The sequence below is a fragment of the Aegilops tauschii genome, chromosome 3 (assembly GCF_002575655.3).
Source record: "Aegilops tauschii subsp. strangulata cultivar AL8/78 chromosome 3, Aet v6.0, whole genome shotgun sequence".
NCBI classification, from domain to species: Eukaryota; Viridiplantae; Streptophyta; class Magnoliopsida; order Poales; family Poaceae; genus Aegilops; species Aegilops tauschii.
Genome location: NC_053037.3, coordinates 22,206,745 through 22,226,680, shown reverse-complemented (window position 1 = coordinate 22,226,680; position 19,936 = coordinate 22,206,745).

The window sequence follows — 19,936 nt, the reverse complement described above, 5'->3', positions numbered from 1 at the left end:
ACTTCATCTTCATTGCATTTTTTTCTTCACATCACCTCTGTTGCAAAAGTTTCACTACTGCAGGAATGCCTAGTAGTGGCGGGTGGGAAAAGGCCAGCAGTGGCGGGCAAGGCTCCCAGGGGCGCCCGCCACCAACCTTCCGCCACTGCTATGACCTCATCAGTGGTGGGCGGGCGGTCACCACTGGTAGAGCCTCCTCAGTGACGTGTGGTGGAGTTTGTTGGCTAGTAGTAGAATTTTGGTAGTGGCGGGCAGTGTTTACGTGCCCGCCACTACTTATTCTTGTTGCACTGGCGTGCTTACTGGAGTGCCCGCCACTGAAAGCATAGGCGCGCTAAATAAAAAAAATTGCAGCCATGGCAACAATTGTGCTGACATGACTAGGTTTTGCAAAAAAACAATTTAAGAAATTCAATATAAATAACACGCATTTTAAGATTATGCATGAATGTTCACACTACATTATTAGTAGTTTAGTAATTCACCAGTACTTGATTAGCATATGGGTTTTGCTAGGATCGATGCATGAAAGAGTTCAACATTATATACATTGTCGTTCAAAGGATCTACTTTGACGGTAACATCTATAGTGTTGCTCATAGAAACAACATCAGACAAACTAGATGTGCCCTAGACAGACTCTTAACAAAATGAATCAAAGGACTCAAAGAGAAAACATGATAAATCACATAGACGAGGTATTAAACCTGATAAATATTCGATGTGTACGAAAAAAGAGAAAGAGCAAGTTGCCCTTCCGCAAATAGTGGATCCCATGAGCATTCAATATCCCGTCCGTCTTATTCATCTAGCTAGCTTGTTAAGTCTTTTGCCTCATTATACTATTATTGCAGAAGAAGAGTAACTAACGCTCCGAAGATACAGATGTCAACTCAAATAATCTTCAGAGAGATGACATGACATCCTCAACCCTATCCCAGAAGGCTCAGTAATTCACTAGTAGTACTCGATTAGCATATGAGTTTTGCTAGGATGCATGGAAGAGTTCATCATTATATTGTGTACTGTTTTAACAAAATTAGCCAAAGGACTCAAAAAACTAACATGATGAATCAGATGGACAAGGTATTAAACACTCACCTGATTCATTACTTGTGACGAAACAACTAGCCCTATCTTTTGCAAACACCAAGCAAATATTTTTCCTCCCAGACAAACATTGTTCCCATGCCATAGTATCAAGCTCATATTGTGCCTTTGCCTTCTCATTTGCAGGAAGAAACTTGTATTTCTCCTGCCCAAGTGCCTTGTATACTACAGATTTAAAACACTTTAGCAGAAAAATATAAGAAATACCCTACAAATTAGAAGCAAGGGAACAATACAAACTTGCCATTGTAACATGGAAACAAGGTTTGTGTGCTAGCAAAATCTTTATTCGATGTGTACGCAATATAGAGTCGGTTCCCTTGCCGCAAATAATGGAAAAAGCCTACAAGTTTTTTAACCCATTATATTAGAACGATACTTAGTCCTCACCAAATGTCATTGTTCCTTGACCTCTTCTCGGAGAAGAACACTAATGATCTGAAAATGCAAGTTCAGAAAGAAATATGTTCAGAAATTATTGTATAATATTTGTAGTCCTCTTTAAGTAGTCGCACTCGGGGATCCCAATGAGCTCATTCTCATCGTTCATTTGTTGTGTTCATAGATGTAAGATTAAAAATCAACAGAATAATATTCATGCAACCTCACATTAACAACACTGAGGTCACACATTACCAACACTGAAAATGCGGACTCATATGTAAGCAAATTAAACATGCTTATTTACGACATAAAGGCATATGGAACTAAGTTCACATAAATAATATAGATAACATAACAAGATGAAATTAAGTTAAGCTCCGTCATAACAACATGAAACTAATTCCATCATTTCTCCAATCATCATCTTAATCTTGGCTAGGGCGTTATTCACAGCTTCCGTGGGCGCAGGTATCCTCCGAAGCGGTACTACGGTGATTGTGGGACACCATACCACAGATAGATCTTGTTGTCGCCCGGATGACCCTTTTCAAATTCGTGAAGGAAAAGTAAGAATGACCTCCCAGCTAGCATCCGTAATTCTCTGGCAATGTTCATCCAATTTTGACAATAGAAATATGTTCTCCCTCCCGTGTTGGTGAGAGTGAGGGTTAAGGGAATGCCATTCTTAAGCAGCGCCATGTCGAACTAAATTGTCCACTCCTCATCCATTGCCAGGTTGGCCACATGCATGAAATCTTCCATTCCCCAACAAGGGATGCGCGGAGTTTGATAAAAAGAAAACATAAGTTAGACAATTGTGGATGTCGTGAAGGTCGTCCTGAAGGTTGACACATATCTCACTTCAATTAAATGAAACATACGGCCCACTCCATAAAGTCGTACTGAGGTCGACACATATCTCACTGCAAGTTAGGTGAACTTTGTAACATGTGCCTAGCCTCCTGTCGCCACACGAGGGGCATCCTTCGTTCATTGCCTAAGGTCATGTTATGAAATAATTATATAAGTTAAAAGGATGGACAGGAAAATTGGGCATGACTTATGCTGAAAAATGAAACATTGAGTGTCTGAAATCTCGCGAAACGGAAATTAATCAATGTTTCACCATATTTTCCACACTCTTTTGAAGCCCTGTATTGTTGGAGAAATCCAACTAAATGTTCACGCTTCATGAGATGATTATTTTTACAAATAAAATACACTCATGTATCATCAACCATAATTAATTCCTAAAGTGACAATAGAATCGGTACGAGGGATTCCTACAATAACATAACAACATGAAATTAAGTCAGCTCCATCCAAAATTTACCTCTGAACAACTTGAGCGGGAGGTGGAGGAGGGATTTGTAGCAGCCCTGGAGGTGGAGGAGTCTCCTGCCGGCGGCGGTGTCTTGCCCCGGCTGCTGGCAGAGGAAGCCATTGCGTGTAGGTGGCGGCGACGGAGGAGAGGCCCTGTGACTTGGGGCGGTGGCGGAGGAGTCTCAGCGACGAGGTGGCCGCGACATAAGAGGGCCTCGGTAGAGGAGTGTATGACCTAGGGTTCGGCGGGGCCGCTGCGGCGAGAGGCCGGAGGGTGTTGCAGAGGAGGTGTGCGACGACGAGGGCACGTGGACGTGGCGTAGGAGAACGGCCACGGCGGTGAGTGTGGCACAGGGGCGGCGGAGGAGCGTGGTGGAGACGAGGCACGGGGTTTGGGGGCGAGAGCGGTAGAGAGATTTGAAATTCCGTTTTCGGGGGAAGGGTGGTTTTGGGGGGAGACGGCCGGGGAAAACTGCAACGTAGGTAGTGGATGGGTCTACATGTGATGGGTGTGCTTAGTTACCAGCCACCGCAGTATGCTATCAAGAGTGGTCATCGTGCAGGGTCAACTTGTGGCGGTCAGAAGAAACTGCCCGCCAATGTCAAGGCACGTAGGTGTTGTGGGTTCTAGGGCACGCCCGCCACAGATGAGTTATACAAAAAAATACGAAGAGACCGTACGTGTGGCGGGCAGCGAAAAAAAGCCCGCCACTGCTTCTGCATAACTTGTGGCGGGTGCACTTTAGCACCCACCACAACTAACTTTTCAAAGTAGATGTGGTGGGTGAATCGTCCCACCCGCCACTAATTTGTGATCACCTATAAGCCCTTTACTAGTAGTGTTCCTTCCGCAACAACACCTATATTGCAAAAAAATGAAGACGCAATATTTTTTGTTCAACAAGACCTTTGTTGCAAAAATATTTTGCAACAAAGACCACTGTTGTGAAAATATTCTGCAACAAGACCTCTGTAGCGATGGTAAAGGCGTCACTCAGCCACTCGATGTGCCAGATCTGACGGCTCGCGACCAGACCAATCTTTTAAAAAGATTACCGATGGATGCATAGCACGCCCCTTTCAGAATAAGAACATATTTTAATGCCTTCAACCTATTTTCAATTCCAAGAGCTTCTTAAAATTTTGGGACAAAATTTTGATCCTTGAACATATTTCTAACGCCTTGAAAATTCTTTCAATTCCAAGAACATTTTTTGAATTTTAGAATAAAATTTGAATGCTCAATTTTTTTTTCAAGAAGTAAGCACGAAAGTATTAAGCGGCTCCTTGGGTGCCCGAGGTATGAGATTCCTAGAAAAAAGACGGGGACTTATTGAACCAGCTTGCAGGACCGATGATCAAAGATGGAGAACAACTCGGCTAACGAGAGCCAAGGTGGAAGATTACGAAGACTTGGCATGTGCTCCAAGACATAGAGGTTGTCTTCATCACGATTATCCCTAGATGTTAGCGACCTACATGTGAACCCTAGGGATCCCTGGTATATATATAAGCCGGCGGGTGAGGACCGTAGACAATAACAGTCATACACATATGGACTCATGATAGGTCAATCTGTAACTTGTACTCCCTCCAAGTCAATACAATCAAGCATGATGTAGGCTATTATCTCTTCGAGAGAGCCCGAACCTGGGTAAATCCGTGTGTCATCTATTACCATCGTGCCAAGGCTACCAGCTGAAGTCCCCCTACCAGAGATCTGCTAGATTTGACTCCATCACTTAGCTAGAGTTTTGGTGTGGTGTTGTGATGTATAGCTATGAGCAAGCAATGAGAACGGCAGGTGTCATTGGGATCATAGCAGTTTCACAAATATGGAAGTAGGGGATAGGGAGCTCTTTATTAGAACAAGTAGTAGTCCAGAGTGCATCATTAATGAATTCATCGTTTCACCACGGCGTTGTCGTTGCACCGCTTAGCTGCAATAACCTGCCGAGTCAATCTCTCTCACAACTTGGCCACAATTGAATCAGGGGCACAACCGCAACATAGAACACAACTAACATTGTGAATTGCATGCATAAATAGAAGTCAGGATTCTAGAGCATAGGAGGAGTGAGGTTATGTGGCAACCACAAAGTTACTAAACTATATTTTTCTCCATGACGATACCGATTGTTTGAGTGTCCGAAACTACTAGCACTACGATGGTAGTGGCCTGTCCTGTCTAACTTCCTGACGCCTCCCACTCCTATGTATGGAATAATCAAATATATTTCGTCACTATTTCAAACAACTGACAACTATTTCAAATTGTTCAATCAACAAGATTATAACCAATCTATCTTTGGAATGCATTGGTGTACGAGGATTCAATTTTGTGGACAGTGTTCATGAATTTGTGTGTGAGGTATATATAAGAGTGGAAACTGCAAAAATGGAGAGAGAAAGGAGGCGCCTCTTAAAGACAGAGAAGGTAGAAGAAATTTGCACGAAATCTTGAATATCAACCATGTCACTAATCTGGGCATGCATTTCACATTGGCAACGTACAATCTTTTGTGGCTAGCAATGCTCTTACTAGTTTTGCATTTTCCCCTTTTGATGACCATGTGGTAGACGGCCTATCCGTTATGAAGCTTTGCACGAAAGGACAAACCATGTGTGTTATAGTTGTAGTGCTACAAGAGTACAAACTTCATCCACATCCATTATTGGGGGGTGATTGAGTCATTAGTATGCCCTAGATGGTAACAGAGTTAAAATCAATGTTGATGGCGACATATCTCGCCAAGGTAATGTGGGTGTGCGGCGGCATGCATTTGCAAGGATAAGGATGGTCAGTATACGTGGGCCTCGGCAGTTGTCTATGATGGTCTTGTTGATGCTGCAAGTTTAGAAGTTCACGCATGCAATGAAGCTTTGGCTCTAGCAAAAGCTCTCACATATGCAACGAACTGCATGGAAGCTATTTGCAAGATTGACAAGGGTGTGTCGATGCACTACACTCCGGTGTTGCATGAAATCACAGAGAGAAGGAAGGAGTTTGAAGGTGTTTCATTCCGTTTTGAGCATAGGGAGACTAACTTTGAAGCCCATGCACTAGCTCAGGTGGCTTCAAGCCTTACTATAGGACGCCACTTGTGGCTAGGGTATCATTTGTATTCCACTTAAATTGGATTTGAAAAAAAATCCCTAGTTACCTGGCAAAAAAATGTCCGGTTCTTCTTCGTCTTCTCATCTGTTTCATCTGCGGCCGATTCATCGTCTATCGTCTCATCTGTTTCCTCCTCTTCCTCCTGATTCCTTCTCTTCCTGGTGTTTCTTCGTCGGCATTTGCTTCTGATCCACTTCATGTCTCAGGCAATAGGTCTGTGGTTTTACTTCATCTTCTCATCTCTATTTCTTGTGTTGGTTTTGTAATTTCACCCCCTGATATGTGTCTCTAGTAGATGCTAGGGTTTCCGATTGCCTCATTTTCTGTTGCCACTCAGTGTTTCGTGTGTTTCGCATGGATATAACTTCTATTATGTGTTATTTGGTCCAGGTTCGTTAGATCGCAATTCCCCTTTGGTTGGACTTGTTGATTTCCCCCTTTTGATAAAATTTCCTAGCTGATTTCATTTGTATTTTGGCTTCTGTTACTTTTTCTGTTTTCGTGTTCACCTCTGATTCGATGGATGTTCATTGCTCTACAGGTGAAGGTAAATCTTCACAGCAATTTCTGATGAACAGTTTTGAGTTCTCGTGCTTGTACTTTTGATCATAAACTAGGGGTGCTTGTACTTCGTAACTATTTTGATGCGAGTTATTTTCCTGCCATGAATGTAAACTTGAGTCGCTAATACATTGGTACTTTGATCTGATGAGCATTTGACATGATTTTGCAGCTTGTGAGAAACTTGAAGCCAAAGGAAGAACAACATACAAAGAGGTATTCTCCAAAGTCCAAACACGTGTGTCCGTCAATGATTAACCCTGATAAATCATCCTTTAATGCCATGCTTAAATATTAGAAGAATGTTTCTTGATTTCTGAATAGAATTAGAATCCTAGAACATATTTTTGAATATCAAGAACATTATTTGAATCTTAAAAAACATTTTGATTTTGCAAAGCATTGCTACTATTTTAGAGAAACACTTGAATTGTAGAATATATTTTGAATTATTTTAAAGAACTTTGAGTTTCAAGAACGTTATTTGAATGACTTGAACATATTTTGAAATCCGAAAACATAATTTTTTTTCAATTTGAAGAACCTTATTTAAATTTTATTACAAATTTTGAATCATAAAACATACTTTGAATGCTTTGAATAAATTTTAAATCCAAGAACAGGTTCTGAATTTTAGAAATCCTAAAACATATTTTGAATTGTAAGAATATTTCTTGAATTAAAAAAATGGTTTTCTAAAAGATAATCCTATTTCCTTTGAATTTTAGAACAAACCTTTGACTAGCACATTTTCTGAATCCAGGAACATAATTTCAATACTGGAAAAGCTTGTCGTTAGTCGGCTGATATGGCCACTGCACCGACTGCCTTGTGCAACTGACGCGTGTCCCACACAGACTTATCTCGAAATGTCTCACAGGTACACGTCTTCTTCTTCATGAGTCAGTTCACTTTTATCTCTCCCTCAGATCCAAAAAAAGCACATTGTAGCACACCTTTTTTCCTTCCCTCGAGCCACTGTTGCAGCTACGACTGAGAGGTTCTGCCCCAATCTAGCTCGAATGCGGTGGAGTAACCGCAGATGGTGGCCGTATTTCACCTCCACCATGGTCGTCGGACACCACGGAGCACTCGAGACAACCCCTGCAGACCTCGTCCAAGTCGTCCCGGACCACCATCGATAGTCTCCTCGTTGAAATTAAAACAACGGAGTGGCAAATGATGGTTACTGCTACAACATGGGTTGGCAATGGCGGCGGCATTCCTAGAACTTCTGTTGGAGAATGTAGTATTTCAAAAAAAAAATATGATCATGCAAGATCTATCTAGGAGAAGCGTAGCAACAAGCGGGGAGAGTGTGTCCACGTACCCTTATAGACTGAAAGCGGAAGCGTTTAGTAACGCGTTTGATGTAGTCGAACGTCTTCGCGATCCAACCGATCCAAGTACCGAACACACTGTACCTCCGCGACCTGCACACGTTTAGCTCGGTGACGTCCCTCGAACTCTTGATCCAGTTGAGGCCGAGGGAGAGTTTCGTCAGCACGACAGCGTGGTGACGGCGATGATGATATTACCGGCGCAGGGCTTCGCCTAAGCACTACGATGATATGACCTAGGTGTTAACTGTGGAGGGGGCGCCGCACACGGCTAGGAACAATTGTTGTGTGTTCTAGGGGTGCCCTCCCCACGTATATAAAGGAGGGAGAGGGAGGGAGGCAGCCTAGGGCGCGCCCAAGTAGGAGGGATCCTACTTGGGCCCCTAGTCCAATTCGGCCCCCCTTACCATATTTGGACAAGGGGGAAAGGAAGGAGGGGGGAGGGGAAGGAAGTAGGGTTCCTACTTCATACTTTCCTTTTCCTCCTCTCCTTTTCCTTTCTCCCCGCGTGGCTGGCCCTATAGGGGGCGCACCAGCCCCTTGTGGGCTGGTGTGTTCCCTTGCTGCTACCTCTTGAGCACTGCGTTGGTTTCCCTTGAAGAGGAAAGGGTGATGCAGTAAAGTAGCGTAAGTATTTCCCTCAGTTTTTGAGAACCAAGGTATCAATCCAGTAGGAGGCCACGCATGAGTCCCTCACACCTACACAAACAAATAAAAACCTCGCAACCAACGAAATAAAGGGGTTGTCAATCCCTTCACGGTCACTTACGAAAGTGAGATCTGATAGATATGATAAGATAATATTTTTGGTATTTTTATGATAAAGACTAAAAGTAAAGAAAGCAAAACAAACGGCACCAGAAATAACTTGTTGACGGGAGATTAATAAGATGGAAAATAGACCCGGGGGCCATAGGTTTCACTAGTGGCTTCTCTCGAGAGCATAAGTATTAAGGTGGGTGAACAAATTACTATTGAGCAATTGATAGAATTGAGCATAGTTATGAGAATATCTAGGTATGATCATGTATATAGGCATCACGTCCGCGACAAGTAGACCGACTCCTGCCTGCATCTACTACTATTACTCCACACATCGACCGCTATCCACCATGCATCTAGAGTATTAAGTTCAAAAGAACAGAGTAACGCTTTAAGTAAGATGCCATGATGTAGAGGGATAAACTCATGCAATATGATATAAACCCCATCTTGTTATCCTCGATGGCAACAATACAATACGTGCCTTGCTGCCCCTACTGTCACTGGGAAAGGACACCACAAGATTGAACCCAAAGCTAAGCACTTCTCCCATTGCAAGAAAGATCAATCTAGTAGGCCAAACCAAACTGATAATTCGAAGAGACTTGCAAAGATAACCAATCATACATAAAAGATTTCTGAGAAGATTCAAATATTGTTCATAGATAAACTTGATCATAAACCCACAATTCATCGGTCTCAACAAACACACCGCAAAAGAAGATTACATCGAATAGATCTCCACAAGAATCGTGGAGAACTTTGTATTGAGATCCAAAGAGATTGAAGAAGCCATCTAGCTAATAACTATGGACCCGAAGGTTTGAGGTAAACTACTCACACATCATCGAAGAGGCTATGGTGTTGATGTAGAAGCCCTCCGTGATCAATGCCCCCTCCGGCAGGACGCCGAAAAAGGCCCCAAGATGGGATCTCACGGGTACAGAAGGTTGCGGCGGTGGAATTAGGTTTTCGTGGATGCTTCTGTTGGTTTGGGGGTACGTAGGTATATATAGGAGGAAGAAGTACGCCGGTGGAGCAACATGGGCCCCATGAGGGTGGAGGGCGCGCCCAGGGGGGTAGGCGCACCCCCTACCTCGTGCCCTCCTGGTTACTTTCTTGACGTAGGGTCCAAGTCCTCTGGATCACGTTTGTTCCGAAAATCACGTTCCCAAAGTTTTCATTCCGTTTGGACTCCGTTTGATATTCTTTTTCTGCAAAACTCTGAAATAGGAAAAAAAAACAACAATTTGGGCTGGGCCTCCGGTTAATAGGTTAGTCCAAAAATAATATAAAAGTGTATAACAAAGCCCATTAATCATCCAAAACAGAATATAATATAGCATGAAGCAATAAAAAATTATAGATACGTTGGAGACGTATCAAGCATCCCCAAGCTTAATTCCTGCTCGTCCTCGAGTAGGTAAATGATAAAAACAGAATTTTTGATGCGGAATGCTACTTGGCATAATTTTTTAATGTAACCCTCTTAATTGTGGTATGAATATTCAGATCCGAAAGATTCAAGACAAAAGTTTAATATTGACATAAAAATAATAATACTTCAAGCATACTAACTAAGCAATTATGTCTTCTCAAAATAACATGGCCAAAGAAAGTTATCCCTACAAAATCATACAGTCTGGCTATGCTCTATCTTCACCACACAAAGTATTTAAATCATGCACAACCCCGATGACAAGCCAAGCAATTGTTTCATACTTTTGGTGTTCTCAAACTTTTTCAATCTTCACGCAATACATGAGCGTGAGCCATGGACATAGCACTATATGTGGAATAGAATGGTGGTTGTGGAGAAGACAAAAAAGAGGAGAAGATAGTCTCACATCAACTAGGCGTATCAACGGGCTATGGAGATGCCCATTAATAGATATCAATGTGAGTGAGTAGGGATTTCCATGCAACGGATGCACTAGAGCTATAAGTATATGAAAGCTCAACAAAAGAAACTAAGTGGGTGTGCATCCAACTCGCTTGCTCACGAACACCTAGGGCATTTTGAGGAAGCCCATCATTGGAATATACAAGCCAAGTTCTATAATGAAAAATTCCCACTAGTATATGAAAGTGATCATGGTGCTACATTGAAGCAAAAGTGTGGTAAAAGGATAGTAACATTGTCCCTTCTCTCTTTTTCTCTCATTTTTTTTATTTGGGCCTTTTCTCCCCTTTTTTATGGCCTCTTTTTTCTTTTCTTATTTTTCTTTTTTCGTCCGGAGTCTCATCCCGACTTGTGGGGGAATCATAGTCTCCATCATCCTTTCCTCACTTGGGACAATGCTCTAAAAATGATGATCATCACACTTTTATTTACTTACAACTCAACAATTACAACTCAATACTTAGAACAAAATATGACTCTATGTGAATGCCTCCGGCGGTGTACCGGGATACGCAATGAATCAAGAGTGACATGTATGTAAGAATTATAAACGGTGGCTTTGCCACAAATACGATGTCAACTACATGATCATGCGAAGCAATATGACAATGATGGAGCGTGTCATAGTAAACGGAACGGTGGTAAGTTGCATGGCAATATATCTCGGAATGGCTATGGAAATGCCATAATAGGTAGGTATGGTGGCTGTTTTGAGGAAGGTATATGGTGGGTGTATGATACCGGCGAAAAGTGCACGGTATTAGAGAGGCTAGCAATGGTGGAAGGAAGAGAGTGCGTATAATCCATGGACTCAACATTAGTCATAAAGAAGGCATATACTTGTTGCAAAAATCTATTAGTTATCGAAGCAAAGTATTACGCGCATGCTCCTAGGGGGATAGATTGGTAGGAAAAGACCATCGCTCGTCCCCGACCGCCACTCAAAAGGAAGACAATCAATAAACAAATCATGCTCCGACTTCATCACATAACGGTTCACCATACGTGCATGCTACGGGAATCACAAACTTTAACACAAGTATTTCTCAATTTCACAACTACTCAACTAGCACAACTTTAATATCACTACCTCCATATCTCAAAGCAATTATCTATCATCAAACTTCTCTTAGTATTCAGCACACTCATAAGAAAGTTTTTTACTAGTCTTGAATAGTTAGCATATTAGGATTAATTTTTCTACTTAAGCAAATTACCATGCTGTTTAAGACTCTCAAAATAATATAAGTGAAGCATGAGAGAATAATAGTTTCTACAAAATAAATCCACCGCCGCGCTCTAAAAAGATATAAGTGAAGCACTAGAGCAAAAACTATATAGCTCAAAAGATATAAGTGAAGCGCATAGAGTATTCTAATAAATTCTGAATCATGTGTGTCTCTCTCAAAAGGTGTGTACAGCAAAGATGATTGTGGTAAACTAAAAAGCAGAGACCCCAATCATACAAAACGCTCCAAGCAAAACACATATCATGTGGTGAATAAAAATATAGCTCCAAGTAAAGTTACCGATGGAAGTAGACGAAAGAGGGGATGCCTTCCGGGGCATCCCCAAGCTTTGGCTTTTTGGTGTCCTTGGATTATCTTGGGGTGCCATGGGCATCCCCAAGCTTAGGCTCTTGCCACTCCTTGTTCCATAATCCATCAAATCTTTTACCCAAAACTTGAAAACATCACAACACAAAACTTAACAGAAAATCTCGTGAGCTCCGTTAGCGAAAGAAAACAAAACACCACTTCAAGGTACTGTAATGAACTCATTCTTTATTTATATTGGTGTTAAACCTACTGTATTCCAACTTCTTTATGGTTTATAAACTATTTTACTAGGCATAGATTCATCAAAAGAAGCAAACAACACACGAAAAACAGAATCTGTCAAAAACAGAACAGTCTGAAGTAATCTGTAACTAACGCAAACTTCTGGAACTCCAAAAATTCAGCCAAAATAGGACGACCTAGAAAATTTGTTTATTGATCAGCAGCAATTGGAATCAATATTTTATCACGTTCTGGTGATTTTTAACAATTATTTTCGTGAACAGAAAGTTTCTGGAATTTTCAGCAAGATCAAATAACTATCATCCAAGAAGATCCTATAGGTTTAACTTGGCACAAACACTAATTAAAACATAAAAACAAATCTAACCAGAGGCTATATCAAAGATTTATTCCTAAACAGAACCAAAAAGCAAAAAAACTAAAAATAAAATTGGGTTGCCTCCCAACAAGCGCTATCGTTTAACGCCCCTAGCTAGGCATAAAAGCAAGAATTGATCTAGGTATTGCCATAATAATAGGATAGATCATTAAAACTCATTTCATATTCTCTACGTTCAGCAGACAGTTTTCTTTGAGGCAAGAAAAAGTAATCAAAAGAGCTAATTTTAATGGGACAAAAGTCCCCAAGATCAACTTTAGGAGGTATAGGTTCCTCCTTTGGCCCTTCGTATTTCAAAACCAATTCATCATTATAAGCATTCTTCTGACAGAACTTTGTGAGCCTATACTCGAGAGAATATCCTAGCTCATTATTTCGAATAGCAAAATCATTATTAAGTTCAGAAATTCTATCAACTAGAACATTGGTAGGAACCTTTTTTCTAAGGTTTTCATTAAAAGCAACATAGTCTAGAGATTGAAAACGCATTATTTCCTCTTGATCAAATAAAATAGTCTCTATGGGAGGACGGCCAGCGTCCACCCTATAGTGCGCAAAGATTTCTTTGGCCTCTTTTATTATAAATGTGAACTCATGAGCCAAAAAGATAGTAGCGGCACGCTTAACAGAAGAATGCTCAATATTAGAAAATTATAGGAAAATCCTTTGTATGCAAGGGTGCATGTGCATAAATTGCCTTTCAAGTTCAACTACAAGCATGGCAATAGCGTCCGCAAGACTACTAGTTCTATGAAGAATAGAACTACCCATAGAAGGCAAAGCACTGGCACAAGTAAAGAAATCTTGAATAACCCCTTTTCCAATAATATTACCACTACCAATTCAGAATTTTTTTGTATGTAAGATAGGGGGTTCTTCAGCAGGAGCATCAGAATTTTCCATGTTATTAGTATTGTCCATATCGACAATAGTTTCCCCAATTTCAGACATAACGGCAGAAAGTGCGAGGAGCAAAAAGAAAGAGGGAGGCGAATAAAACGGCAAGGGTGAAGCGGGGGAGAGGAAAACGCGAGGCAAATGGCAAATAATGTAATGCGGGAGATAAGAGTTTGTGATGGGTACTTGGTATGTTGACTTTTGCGTAGACTCCCCGGCAACGGCGCCAGAAATCCTTCTTGCTACCTATTGAGCACTGCGTTGGTTTACCCTTGAAGAGGAAAGGGTGATGCAGTAAAGTAGCGTAAGTATTTTCCTCAGTTTTTGAGAACCAAGGTATCAATCCAGTAGGAGGCCACGCACGAGTCCCTCGCACCTACACAAACAAATAAAAACCTCGCAACCAACGCGATAAAGGGGTTGTCAATCCCTTCACGGTCACTTACGAAAGTGAGATCTGATAGATATGATAAGATAATATTTTTGGTATTTTTATGACAAAGACTAAAAGTAAAGAAAGCAAAACAAACGGCACCAGAAATAACTTGTTGACGGGAGATTAATATAATGGAAAATAGACCCGGGGGCCATAGGTTTCACTAGTGGCTTCTCTCAAGAGCATAAGTATTATGGTGGGTGAACAAATTACTGTTGAGCAATTGATAGGATTGAGCATAGTTATGAGACTATCTAGGTATGATCATGTATATAGGCATCACGTCCGCGACAAGTAGACCGACTCCTGCCTGCATCTACTACTATTACTCCACACATCGACCACTATCCAGCATGCATCTAGAGTATTAAGTTCAAAAGAACAGAGTAACGCTTTAAGTAAGATGACATGATGTAGAGGGATAAACTCATGCAATATGATATAAACCCCATCTTGTTATCCTCGATGGAAACAATACAATACGTGCCTTGCTGCCCCTACTGTCACTGGGAAAGGACACCGCAAGATAGAACCCAAAGCTAAGCACTTCTCCCATTGCAAGAAAGAAAAATCTAGTAGGCCAAACCAAACTGATAATTCGAAGAGACTTGCAAAGATAACCAATCATACATAAAAGATTTCTGAGAAGATTCAAATATTGTTCATAGATAAACTTGATCATAAACCCACAATTCATCGGTCTCAACAAACACACCGCAAAAGAAGATTACATCGAATAGATCTCCACAAGAATCGTGGAGAACTTTGTATTGAGATCAAAAGAGAGAGAAGAAGCCATCTAGCTAACATCTATGGACCCGAAGGTCTGAGGTAAACTACTCACACATCATCGAAGAGGCTATGGTGTTGATGTAGAAGCCCTCCGTGATCAATGCCCCCTCCGGCAGGACGCCGAAAAAGGCCCCAAGATGGGATCTCACGGGTACAGAAGGTTGCGGCGGTGGAATTAGGTTTTCGTGGATGCTTCTGTTGGTTTGGGGGTACGTAGGTATATATAGGAGGAAGAAGTACGCCGGTGGAGCAACATGGGCCCCACGAGGGTGGAGGGCGCGCCCAGGGGGGGTAGGCGCGCCCCCCTACCTCGTGCCCTCCTAGTTACTTTCTTGACGTAGGGTCCAAGTCCTCTGGATCATGTTTGTTCCGAAAATCACGTTCCCAAAGGTTTCATTCCGTTTGGACTCCGTTTGATATTCTTTTTCTGTGAAACTCTGAAATAGGCAAAAAACAGCAATTTGGGCTGGGCCTCCGGTTAATAGGTTAGTCCAGAAATAATATAAAAGTGTATAACAAAGCCCATTAATCATCCAAAACAGAATATAATATAGCATGAAGCAATCAAAAATTATAGATACGTTGGAGATGTATCACTTACTTGGCCCATTAAGCCCATATCTTTGCCGGGGGTTGCCGGGAACCCATTCCGGTGACCGGTATCACCCGGAACACTTCCGCTGTCCGAATATAGCCGTCCAATATATGAATCTTTACCTCTCAACCATTTCTAGACTCCTCGTCATGTCTGCGATCTCATACGGGACTCCGAACAAACTTCGGTATATCAAATCACGTAACTCATAATACAAATCGTCATCCAACGTTAAGCGTGCGGACCATACGGGTTTGAGAACTATGTAGACATGACCGAGACACATCTCCGGTCAATAACCAATAGCGGAACCTGGATGCTCATATTGGCTAATACATATTCTACGAAGATCTTTATCTGTCAAACCGCATAACAACATACGTTGTTCCCTTTGTCATCGGTATGTTACTTGCCCGAGATTCGATCGTCGGTGTCATCATAGCTAGTTCAATCTCGTTACCGGCAAGTCCCTTTACTCGTTCCGTAATGTATCATCCCGCAACTAACTCATTAGTCACATTGCTTGCAAGGCTTATAGTGATGAGCATTACCGAGAGGGCCCAGAGATACCTCTCTGATACACGGAGTGACAAATCCTAATCTCGATCTATGCCAACTCAACAAACACCATCGGAGACACATGTAGAGCATCTTTATAATCACCCAGTTACGTTGTGAAGTTTGATAGCACACAAGGTGTTCCTCCAGTATTCGGGAGTTGCATAATCTCATAGTCAGAGGAACATGTATAAGTCATGATGAAAGCAATAGCAATAAAACTAAACGATCATTTATGCTAAGCTAACGGATGGGTCATGTCCATCACATCATTCTCTAATGATGTGATCCCGTTCATCAAATGACAACACATGTCTATGGTTAGGAAACTTAACCATCTTTGATTAACGAGCTACTCAAGTAGAGGCATACTAGGGACACTCTGTTTGTCTATGTATTCACACATGTACTAGGTTTCCGGTTAATACAATTCTAGCATGAATAATAAACATTTATCATGATATAAAGAAATATACATAACAACTTTATTATTGCCTCTAGGGCATATTTCCTTCAAATTCATCTTCATTGCATTTTTTTCTTCACATCACCTCTGTTGCAAAAATTTCACTACTGCAGGAATGCCTAGTAGTGGCGGGTGGGAAAAGGCCAGCAATGGCGGGCAAGGCTCCCCGGGGCGCCCGCCACCAACCTCCCGCCACTACTTGATTAGCATATGGGTTTTGCTAGGATCGATGCATGAAAGAGTTCAACATTATATACATTGTCGTTCAAAGGATCTACTTTGACGGTAACATCTATAGTGTTGCTCATAGAAAAAACATCAGACAAACTAGATGTGCCCTAGAGAGACTCTTAACAAAATGAAACAAAGGACTCAAAGAGAAAACATGATAAATCACATAGACGAGGTATTAAACCTGATAAATGTTTGATGTGTACGAAAGAAAGAGAAAGAGCAAGTTTCCCTTCCGCAAATAGTGGACCCCATGAGCATTCAATATCCCGTCCTTCTTATTCATCTAGCTAGCTTGTTAAGTCTTTTGCCTCATTATACTATTATTGCAGAAGAAGAGTAACTAACGCTCCGAAGATACAGATGTCAACTCCAATAATCTTCAGAGAGATGACATGTCATCCTCAACCCTATCCCATAAGGCTCAGTAATACACTAGTAGTACTCGACTAGCATATGAGTTTTGCTAGGATGCATGGAAGAGTTCATCATTATATTGTGTATTATTTTAACAAAGTTAGCCAAAGGACTCAAAAAATTAACATGATGAATCAGATGGACAAGGTATTAAACACTCACCTGATTCATTACTTGTGACGAAACAACTAGCCCTATCTTTTTCAAACACCAAGCAAAGATTTTTTCCTCCCAGACAAACATTGTTCCCATGCCATAGTATCAAGCTCATATTGTGCCTTTATCTTCTCATTTGCAGGGAGCAACTTGTATTTCTCCTGCCCATGTGCCTTGTATACTACAGATTTGAAACACTTTAACAGAAAAATATAAGAAACACCCTACAAATTAGAAGCAAGGGAGCAATACAAACTAGCCATTGTAACATGGAAACAGGGTTTGCGTGCAAGCAAAATCTTTATTCGATGTGTACGCAATATAGAGTCAGTTCCCTTGCCGCAAATAATGGAAAAAGCCTACAAGTTTTTTAACCCATTTTATTAGAACGATACTTAGTCCTCACCAAATGTCATTATTCGTTGACCTCTTCTCGGAGAAGAACACTAACAATCTAAAAATGCAAGTTCAGAAGGAAATATGTGCAGAAATTATTGTATAATATTTGTAGTCCTCTTTAAGTAGTCGCACTCGGGGATCCCAATGAGCTCATTCTCATCGTTCATTTGTTGTGTTCATAGATGTAAGATTAAAAATCAACAGAATAATATTCATGCAACCTCACATTAACAACACTGAGGTCACAGATTACCAACACTAAAAATGCGGACTCATATGTAAGCAAATTAAACATGCTTATTTACGACATAAAGGCATATGGAACTAAGTTCACATAAATCATATAGATAACATAAGAAGATGAAATTAAGTTCAGCTCCATCATTACAACATGAAACTAAGTCCATTATCTCTCCAACCATCGTCTTAATCTTGGCTAGGGCGTTATTCGCAGCTTCCGTGGGTGCAGGTATCCTCCGAGGCGGTACTACGGTGATTGTGGGACACCATACCACAAATAGATCTTGTTGCCGTCCGGATGACCCTCCTCAAATTCGTGAAGGAAAAGCAAGAATGACCTCCCAGCTAGCATCCGTAATTCTCTGGCAATGTTCATCCAATTTTGACAATAGAAATATGTTGTCCCTCCCGTGTTGGGGAGAGTGAGCGTTAAGGGAATGCCATTCTTAAGCAGCGCCATGTCGAACTGAATTGTCCACTCCTCATCCATTGCCAGGTTGGCCACATGCATGAAATCCTCCATTCCCCAATAAGGAATGCGCTGAGTTTGATAAAAAGAAAACATAAGTTAGACAACTGTGGATGTCATGAAGGTCATCCTGAAGGTCGACACTTATCTCACTTCAATTAAATGAAACATAGCGCCCACTCTATAAAGTCGTCCTGAGGTCCACACATATCTCACTGCAAGTTAGGTGAACTTTGTAACATGTGCCTAGCCTCCTGTTGCCACACAAGGGTCATCCTTCGTTCATTGCCTAAGGTCATGTTATGGAATAATTATATAAGTTAAAAGGATGGACAGGAAAATTGGGCATGACTTATGCTGAAAAATGAAACATTGAGTGTCTGAAATCTCGCGAAACGGAAATTAATCAATGTTTCACCATATTTTCTACACTCTTTTGAAGCCCTGTATTGTTGTAGAATTCCAACTAAATGTTCACGCTTCATGACATGATTATTTTTACGAATAAAAAACATTCATGTATCATCATCCATAATTAATTCCTAAAGTGACAATAGAATCGGTACGATGGATTCCTACAATAACATAACAACATGAAATTAAGTCAGCTCCGTCCAAAATTTAACTCTGAACAACTTGAGCGGGAGGTGGAGGTGGGATTTGTAGCAGCCCTGGAGGTGGAGGAGTCCACTGCCGGTGGCAGTGTCTTGCCCCGGCTGCTGGCAGAGGAAGCCATTGTGTGTAGGCGGCGACGACGAAGGAGAGGCCTTACGACTTGGGCGCCGGCTGAGGAGTCTCCGCGACGAGGGGGCCGTGGCATAAGAGGGCCCCGGTAGAGGAGTGTCCGACCTAGGGTTCGGCCGGGCCGCAGCGGTGAGAGGCCGGAGGGTGCTACAGAGGAGAGGTGTGCGACGACGAGGGCACGCGGACGCGGCGTAGGAGAACGGCCGCGGCGGCGAGTGCGGCACAGGGGCGGTGGAGGAGCGCGGTGGCGACGAGGCATGAGGTTTGGGGGCGAGAGCGGCAGAGAGATTTGAAATTGCATTTTCGGGGGAAGGGTGGTTTGGGGGGGAGAAGGTCGGGGAAAACTGCAACGTAGGTAGTGGATGTGTCTACATGTGACGTGTGTGCTTATTTACTGGCCACCGTAGTATGCTGTCAAGAGTGGTCATCGTGCAGGGTCAACTTGTGGCGGACAGAAGAAACTGCCCGCCACTGTCAAGGCACGTTGGTGTTGCGGGCTCTAGGGCACGCCCGCCATAGATGAGTTATAGAAAAAAATATACGAAGAGACCGTACATATGGCGGGCAGCGAAAAAAGCCCGCCACTGCTTCTGCATAACTTGTGGCGGGTGCACTTTAGCACCCACCACAACTAACTTTTCAAAGTAGTTGTGGTGGGTGAATCGTCCCAACCGCCACTAATTTGTGATCACCTATAAGCCCTTTACCAGTAGTGTTCCTTCCGCAACAACACCTATTGCAAAAATGTGAAGACGTAATATTTCTTTTTGCAGCAAGACCTTTGTTGCAAAAATATTTTGCAACAAGACCACTATTGTGAAAATATTCTGCAACAAGACCTCTGTAGCGATGGT